The sequence below is a fragment of the Poromitra crassiceps genome (genome assembly GCF_964638095.1).
Source record: "Poromitra crassiceps genome assembly, chromosome: 2".
In the NCBI taxonomy this organism is placed as follows: domain Eukaryota; kingdom Metazoa; phylum Chordata; class Actinopteri; order Beryciformes; family Melamphaidae; genus Poromitra; species Poromitra crassiceps.
The window spans coordinates 35,784,198-35,793,636 of record NC_139624.1 but is presented as its reverse complement, the minus strand read 5'-3'; positions in this window follow the sequence as shown (position 1 = coordinate 35,793,636).

Sequence of the window (9,439 nt, the reverse complement as noted above, 5' to 3'; positions counted from 1 at the left end):
GGCGCACAGGACCGGTGACCCTTCCATCTTTGCGCGTCCTTCTACCGACCCAAATCACGAACCTACTCCTATTTTGACGATTCACTATTGACGAATATATCTTGGCGTAGATGATATCGTCTTCGAGGAGGTCAAAACCATGTGTAAAGGCCGCTACAAGCCTCTGAAACCATCCCTCTCCCCACCGCGGCCAGGCAGAAACAAGAGGGCGATGACGCCATTTTCTGCAAAAACAACCATGCTCGGGAAGCCAGAGCGAAGGGGTTTTTAACCCGCTCCGCAGCACTCCGGTCCCGCTGAAACGCGTTAAAAACAAGTCCTTACCTTGTATCTCTTGGATGGACGGTGGGATACGGTGTTTGAAGGGGTAAAACTGCGTGGCCGTGGCTACTTCGAGTCCGGAGATTGTTTATTTCGCCTCCCAGCGTCCCCGGTTCACTCTGAACAAGTTCCTATCTGTCTTTGTGCACCCAGAGGAGCCTCTCAGCATTGAGCCAGTCGCTGCGCAAAGGTGCACCCATACGTCCAATTTTTGTTGGAAATGCCGGTACTTTAGGGGTGATTTTAAAACGAGAGTAGAATTGTGATCCTCGGGAACGAAGAAAAGTTTGTTTTACAGTGTTGTAGTTTTTAACTAAGGGTCACGGTATAGCTACAATTCAGTCCCCAAAGCGCACAAGGTTTTGGGGACATAATGCTCTCCACAAGAGTCCACGACGCAAACACAAGATAAAACAGAGATGATTTTTCTTCCCTCAATAGCCTACTTAAAGTCACAAACACAAGGTTTATAATTATTAGCCTATATAGTAGTAAAACTAAAGGGGAGGGGAATTAGTTTTAATGTCCAAAATATGCAAGGAAGTCACGGTTTCACACACATGGTCAATAATAATAATCATTAAAAATACATATTATCTAGTCAGGGGGTCCCAGATTTCCTCCGATCAAAGATCCCCCGTTAGGTAGCCTACAATAATACAAATCCGACGATATTAGCCTCATATTTTCTCCATATTTTCTATTGTTAGATAGGCTATAACTTTACAGATTTATAACTATAACTCTCTACACTGTAAATTGACTTATTGTCGCATTGTGAACATTTCCAGTGGTGAAATAGTGCACTTGAACTAGGCTGGACTATTGCTCATTTTGATGGGGGCCCTCTGGGTCATTTCAAGGACCCCTGGCGGTCCCCGGCCCACACTTTGAGAACCGCTGATCTGATATTAATCCATTCCATCACAATGCTGATGTCAATGGTTTTAGCCTATTTTCAAAAAATCCTATAGCCTAGATATAAGGCAAACTATGGCAATCCAGTGCACTTGTAGAATAAAGTGCACCAGTCATATTGACAAAATAGCATTAAAGCCTGTGAATAAGATTATAATTTGTCTAATAAAATGACTGGAGAAGCATAAGTTATCTTTTTTTTCATCTGCCTTTTTCCTGACCAACTCCCCCAATAAATCCTCCAAGCAAAACATTGATGAGGGTTTCCAACTTCCAATCCATTTAGCTGTTCCAGTGCCAGGGCCCTCGTTAATGGTTTGCTTGCACCTATGTTACTTCCTGCCTTTTAGACACAAAATGGCTAAGGTGAAAAAGGCAAATGAACCACAATGTTTGACAAGCAGTGTTGAAGTAATGCCTTGCACGTTATTCTTTATGTTACTAATTTCAAAAGTAATGTTATTACTTTATTGTTCCCCAAGAGCAGTAAATTGCTGCACTCTGCACTGCTTGTTACATTCAACCTACTTTTCGTTACACTGCTAGCTAGTAACATTAGCCTACCTTTAAAAATCAAGAGAACTCATTTGTCTCGCCTGTACAGTCAGGAGAAGCACATGGTGTTGATGTCCAATGTTTTGTCATCCTTTGGCTTGATCAAATCAAAGTTGTGAGAATATTTCCACACTTCTCATCAAAGCTATAGGGTTTGCTCATTTGGTCCCACATTGTGAGATTTGTGATGTCACTGATGATGTCACAATGTCTATGACATCATCAGTGATGTCACAATGTCTATGACATCATCAGTGATGGTGACTCAAGCAATTTTGATGTCACTGATGATGTCACAATGTCTATGACATCATCAGTGATGTCACAGTGTCCCTCAGTGACACGTTGATGTCACTCACTGATGACATCGAGTACTCGGGTGACATAATCAAGTGCTCGAGTGGCATCACTGTGTGACGTCATCAATGATGTGAAGTTGAGCAATTGTGCGCTGCGCATGACCAGACAAGGCCATGCAGCAGCCGAGCTGCGTGCGGGGCCGAAACCCTAGTATAGTAATTAAAATTACCTAAGTGGGCGGGCGGTGTTAATCACGTTTGGGGGCAGTATCTGTAGTCTCATTTCACAGTTTCATTGTGACATCATCAATGATGTCATAAATCAATGGTTCACTTCTTCTGTGGTTCTTCTTCTGGATTTATCCATCCACTGTTCCCCTACATTCTGTCCCTCTACTCTCACTCCAGCTTCCCCCATCAATTGTTCACGATTCTGGTCAATTTTCATTGTGACATCATCAGTGACATCATCAGTGATGTCATAAATCCCACATGTTGTGCCCATGGCGCATCATCTCCAGAGCCTCCACCCCTAGAAATCGAGCGTGCATAGCGCGCAAGATTGCTAGTGTCCAATAAGTTTAAGTTTATTAGGATCACCATTAGCTAGTGCATTGCAGCAGCTATTCTTCCTGGGTCCACAAGTCTAGATGTTATTAGGATCTTAGGAGTATTAACCCTAACATACATGTATTTGATGGTGGGAGGAAACCCACAAGAACACGGGGAGAACATGCAAACTCCACACAGAAAGGGCCTGAGATGGACTGGGGTTCGAACCCAGGACCTTCTTGCTGTGAGGCAGCACCGCTAACCACTGAGCCATTGTCCAATAAATGCACACCTGTGACCCAGAGTGACCGCATGACTATTTATTTACATATTAATGCGCTATCCAAAAACCAGAACTATTGTTTGGCGAGAGAATAACATTCAATGTTGTTAGTCTTAATATATTAGGAGCTAGTTGTGATTATAAATAAAACATTGGACATCTGCGTTGTGTTACTACAGTTTTATAAAAGTAATAATTCACTTACTGCTTGACTATGACTTGACTTTCTACTTGAAAGTGCTTTAAAGTTTATTAAAGCTTGGCATCATGCCTATAACAGCACCTCTGTTCTCAAATCAGTGTTAAATTCATAGTACGGCCTCCCATGACCTATTGCTTAAAATATGACTGAAAATGAAATAGCAATAGTCTACTACTACTACTATCTGTAGCAGTATAACAGTGATCAAAATCAAATGAGATCCTGGGTGTGGAGTTATAGAAAGGGGTGGAGCAAGCGTTAGAAAGCCAAAAGATAAGATCTGTGACATCACTTTTTTGTTTAGATCTTAATGTTACAAAACTTTATGATATACAAAATATTGTAATGTAAGTGTGACAGTCTTTTAGACTTTTGCAACAGTGGTAATAAGGGTACCACCTGTGTCAGGTAAGGCTGTGGATCTTAATGATGTATCCTCATATTCAAAACTCTGTGCCTTAGCCTAAGTGAGTCCAAATTGGATCTCGTGGCCTTTATCTTTATAATGGACAGCACAGATTTAAAAAGTGGCAGAAATCATGGAAGCCAAAACATTCAAAAGGAATGCTGTGTCTAAGCTCTGTGTTTTATCACTTTAACGTAGTCTTATGTAATTCATTAATATTTTGGATATATAAAACTATGAGTGCATTAATTGTAATTGGGGTAGCCTACTACAGGGTCAGCAAATTAATTAGAAGAGTGTACCACTTTATAAACTGCTGTCCCACTTCACCAAATAGGCTACTGGATGGAAGTTTGCTTTGGGCACATTGTACACAAATGGGTGTCATGCCTTCTGTAAATACAATCACAACCTGAATGTTTCTTATTTGTTTTTTTGCAGCTTAAGCCATTCAGAAATCTATTGTGTTGGGCTGCCAGGGCGGGAAGAGGTTGATAGATGTCACACAAGTGGAAAATGCAAAAAAAAGAAAAGAAGTGCCCAACTTATGCTGAATTCACCCTACATACATTTAAAATAAATAAAGAAGGGGGAAAAACACTCAACTCCTTGAATGCAAATGTGCCTTTTATAGAAAATGGGGTTGTTAGGGGAATTTGAGAAGTTCTATATAAGAGTTATAATCCCTGCCAGCCCTTTCCTTTGGACCCATGAGAGCACGCAACAAAAGGTGCCCACCGCTATCGCCTATACACAATTAACTCAAGCAGCAGCATTATACTATTATCATAAGAATGCTGGTTGCAATGGGGGGGAAAGTCCTCGGCATTCATGGACGTGGCCGAATAGAGCCCAGAGCTTTTATCTTCTCAATTACATGCAAACTGCATTTAGCACACTACCTCCTGACATGTGTGGACACTTTCTGTGCACTCATTTGTTTATGCTGGTCATTTAAATAACCTGTTTATAATTAAAGCACGGGGTCCAAGTGGGACTAGTGAAGATGCTGGAGACTTGACTACAACTTCATTCCAATGGGACCCACTTAGTAAAACATCACATTCATCAAATGTCTTTCTTTTTTTTCTTTCTTTTTTTAATGAAAGATGTCCTTATACCAATAATGATAATCAGCGTTCTTGGATGTTTTAGTATCTGAAATACTTGGACTGTGTGTGTGTGTGTGTGTGTGTGTGTGTGTGTGTGTGTGTGAGTGTGTGTGTGTGTGTGTGTGTGTGTGTGTGTGTAACACCAGAGCTGACACCTGCCAGCATGCATGTGTGCATCCCACTGCGCGATTTCTAGCTCCAAATGCCACCAGTCTCCCCAACACACACACACACACACACACACACACACACACACACACACACACACACACACACACACACACACACACACACACACACACACACACACACACACACACACACACACACACACACACACACACAATTGGTTAGGTTAGTATAATTTGTTTTGCGTCCCATTTGTTTGAGTGCTTTTGTTTGTGTTATTGGACTGATGAGATTCGGGGTATAGTGTTAGAGGTAAACTGACCACAAGGTGTCATTGTTGGTGAGAATGCTTCTACATTCTGTCATCTGAGTTGTCCCTTGATGCAAACGTAGTGCAGAAAGCAGCAGGCCAAAACATCTGCTGGTGACACACAGCATGCTGACATCAATCAAGCTGGATGTATTGAATCCTGATTGACTCATTCTGACCCTCACTCTCAATCCCTGGACTCCCCCATCGCAATCCTATACAAACGTAAATCTTACTGTTATTATTACCACCAGTGCTTTTTAATATTACTATGCAGCTGTTTCAGGTTTACAGTCTCAGGATTGCAGGTTCTCCATCGCTCAGCATTTATTTCCTGCATTTCATTCTATTTCCTGTAATTTTGCCATTATACTGGCTCAGTTTACTCCAGCACTACATTTGTACAGTGTAAGCTCTAGATTTCCTCTACATATGCAACCAGTGACTATGTGGATGTGTGCTTGCAGTGACATGTAGCCTTCCTGTTCATTCACTGTAACTCTTCCAGCTTAGACTACTGTATTACACACATCTTTCTCCATCCATATTCTTAAGTGCTGTGAGAAATGTTGTTTGAACCAGAATACTTTAAATATTCAACTCTAAATCACATCACCTCTACTTGCACCTTGGGGGGTGTGGGGGGGGGGGGGGGGGGGGTGGATCTTACGTTTCTCACAATTAAGTCCAGGATAGCTTTGCTTATTCCTATGATCTTGTCCGGTTTGGTCCTGAGTTGTGAACCCTTGAAGGGTCAAAGCTGTAATCTGTGTGATGTCCTCAAGTCTCAAGAGACAAACATGGAAGCTGCCGAATTTGATAATGAATTGGAGACTGGATAAGTTGATGCAGTGTTTCAGTGAGTTTTTACATGGAAATAGGCTTCACTTGACTTTGGCCCTTTCAAAAGTGGCCCTAAATTCTGGTTGAATTTGGAAAATGTTTTTTTTCGCACTTAGCCTACTGCTGTTTTATTTTGTGTTTTGTGTTACAAATGAAATAAATACTACTATAATTGGAGAGCTGTCTGTCTGTTTGTTTGACGGGGTTTCAAGGCGCACCGTTGCTCCTTTCACCTCTAAAATTTGCCAAAACACTTTTCAGGGGTCTGGAATGAATCTGGTGGGAGGGGGGGGGGGGGGCTGCACATTGCTGCCTCTCACAGTTGGATGGTCTCACTCTAGACCTGGAGCTTCTTCTTTCAATTTTCTGGTTCTGGGAGCTTGACGTGGCTCTCCCCCTCTCCAACACTTCAGCATCCCTTCCTTGCTTCCCACTGATGATGCCACTCGAGGGTCATCACTGATGACATCACAATTGCTTGAGTGACATCACTGATGACATCATTCACTGATGACATCATAACTGTTTGAGTAACATCACCCTATCAGCCTGATCTTATTAGGGGACCATCTTCAATCTTCTGCATGTTTTTAGTGGGAGTCCATCCATACCAATGTTGTATGGAGGAACCTCAGGGGAGCAAACTCCACACAGAAAGGCCCTTTTGACAAGATAGCACACCTTGGCAGTAGGCACTGAAGTGAAGACATGGTGGGGGACACACCCTCAGCGTCCCAGGCAGGAATCGAACGCAGGACATTCTAACTGTGAGGCGACCACTACTACCACTGCACCACCACCACCGTGCCGTCCTTCCTGCCAGTTAAAGGAATCGTGAAGTTTGTATATCAAACAGAGATTGTCAGCACAACTCCATAGCAGTCTTCTCCAAAACAACTGAAGTCAGTGGACAAGTTCTTCAAAGTTCCAAAAAGACCTATATTTACAGCATAATTTATTGCAAATCATAACGAATCACCATAACATACCATAACTGATTGATTTGCAACAAATAGTGGTGTAGGTCTTTCTATTCAGTGTGATTGTTTGGCTGTAATTGTTTTGGAACTCTGTCCACATTGACTTCAGTTGTTTTGGAAAAGGCTGCTAGGAAGTTGTGCTGGCAACCTGCCTGTGTGTTACATACATGGACTAACCTGCCTGTGTGTTACATGGACTAACCTGCCTGTGTGTTACATGGACTAACCTGCCTGTGTGTTACATGGACTACCCTCCCTGTGTGTTACATACATGGACTAACCTGCCTGTGTGTTACATGGACTAACCTGCCTGTGTGTTACATGGACTAACCTGCCTGTGTGTTACATGGACTAACCTGCCTGTGTGTTACATGGACTAACCTGCCTGTGTGTTACATGGACTAACCTGCCTGTGTGTTACATACATGGACTAACCTGCCTGTGTGTTACATGGACTAACCTGCCTGTGTGTTACATGGACTACCCTGCCTGTGTGTTACATGGACTAACCTCCCTGTGTGTTACATGGACTAACCTGCCTGTGTGTTACATGGACTAACCTGCCTGTGTGTTACATGGACTAACCTCCCCTGTGTGTTACATGGACTAACCTGCCTGTGTGTTACATGGACTAACCTGCCTGTGTGTTACATGGACTACCCTCCCTGTGTGTTACATGGACTAACCTGCCTGTGTGTTACATGGACTACCCTCCCTGTGTGTTACATGGACTAACCTGCCTGTGTGTTACATGGACTAACCTGCCTGTGTGTTACATGGACTAACCTGCCTGTGTGTTACATGGACTAACCTCCCCTGTGTGTTACATGGACTAACCTCCCCTGTGTGTTACATGGATTAACCTGCCTGTGTGTTACATGGACTAACCTCCCTGTGTGTTACATGGACTAACCTCCCTGTGTGTTACATGGACTAACCTGCCTGTGTGTTACATGGACTAACCTGCCTATGTGTTACATGGACTAACCTCCCTGTATGTTACATGGACTAACATACTTCACCTGTGTTCCATTTGACATGAGGGTGAGTAGATGATGACAGAATTTTCATTTTTGGGTGAACTATCCCTCTAAGGTTCGGCTCCGTTTTGACCTTTGTGACGTGCCATCTCTCTTTCCAACATTTTCTCTGCCTCTGCTTGTTGTATTTTATGTGTGTCTTGTAGGCCCATGAGGGCTGGGCACTGTGGAATGCATAACACTCAATCAATCAATCAATCAATCGATCAATCAATCAATCTCTCTCTCTACATCTGCTGACAGATGAGGTGAAAAGTCTATGAAACAGCCAAAACAATAAAATAAGAATGAATTCAATTCCACCACAGAACCTAGAGAGACAAAGTATATACCGTATATGATAATTTAACTGTGAGAGGCTGCCATATTTATACACTCTCCTCATTGTTTCTACTTGTCTAATCTTCTCAAATTTCCACTGGAGTAACCAACATGTTTTACACCATTATTTATCCAGGGGATGGTTGCTGAATAGGCATGGTCTTTTTCAGCCAATCACAGACCTGGGAACTGACCGTTACAACCACCCGTCTTCCCCTGCTGGGCAGTGAGCGGCCTCAAAGTGCCTCACTAAAAGGCACTTAGACTGGCAACTGTTTGGCCAAAAGCCCACTCCTGGACGAATCAAATCAAATCAATTTAGTACACCCATGTTGCCGGACGGGCTCGAAGTTGAACCCAAGGATGTGAACAGGATAACCAGATGGAAGAGTGATGGCGGGCCCGGCCATACAGGGACCCTGCTGAAGTTCAATGGGCCAAGTGAATTGAGGTTAAAATGTCCCGACCCTCTGAATGGGGGTAGAAGTCTCTTCAGGGAGTCTTAAAGGCAGACTCAGGCATGTGATGTTGTGCCAAACGACATCCAACAGAGAGGTTTAAAAAACACTCCGTGATGTTTTTGGAAGAAAATTTTAATTTCTGAAAATGTTGCGTTTTAAATGTTACAGTGCTGAAATAGTTCTTTAAAATAGATTACAAGTGGATAAGTTCCAAGAGTTCCTCCACATTTACACAAGCAACTTCAGCTTTGTGAGTTTTTTTGCTACATGTGATGAGACTTAAGTTCTTAGTATTTGACAGTTATTATGAGTTATGTTTTGACTACAATACCGCTTTAGGGAGATAAAGGGAATATATTCAGCTATCCTTTCCATGGTTGGCTACCATGCTGCATGACCTCCAGAGGTTTTTTTTGAACTGGAGTCTCCAGTTGAGTCACCCCACTCTCCAGGAGGCTGCACTCATATCTGACTCAGTCTTCAGGACAAATTATGCATTTTCCACAACAGTGACAAGTGGCACTTACTCTGGCTAGGGCTGACAGAAAATGATTGTAACTTATAGATAGAAAATACTTTTATTTCAAAACATAACTCTCCTCGTCAATCACCACCACTGTTGGCAGAAAGTAAAAAAAAATCACAAAGAAGAAATTCTCAGACAAATAGGCTAATGGCTAAATTTGTTTGGATGGTTGAGGATTTTT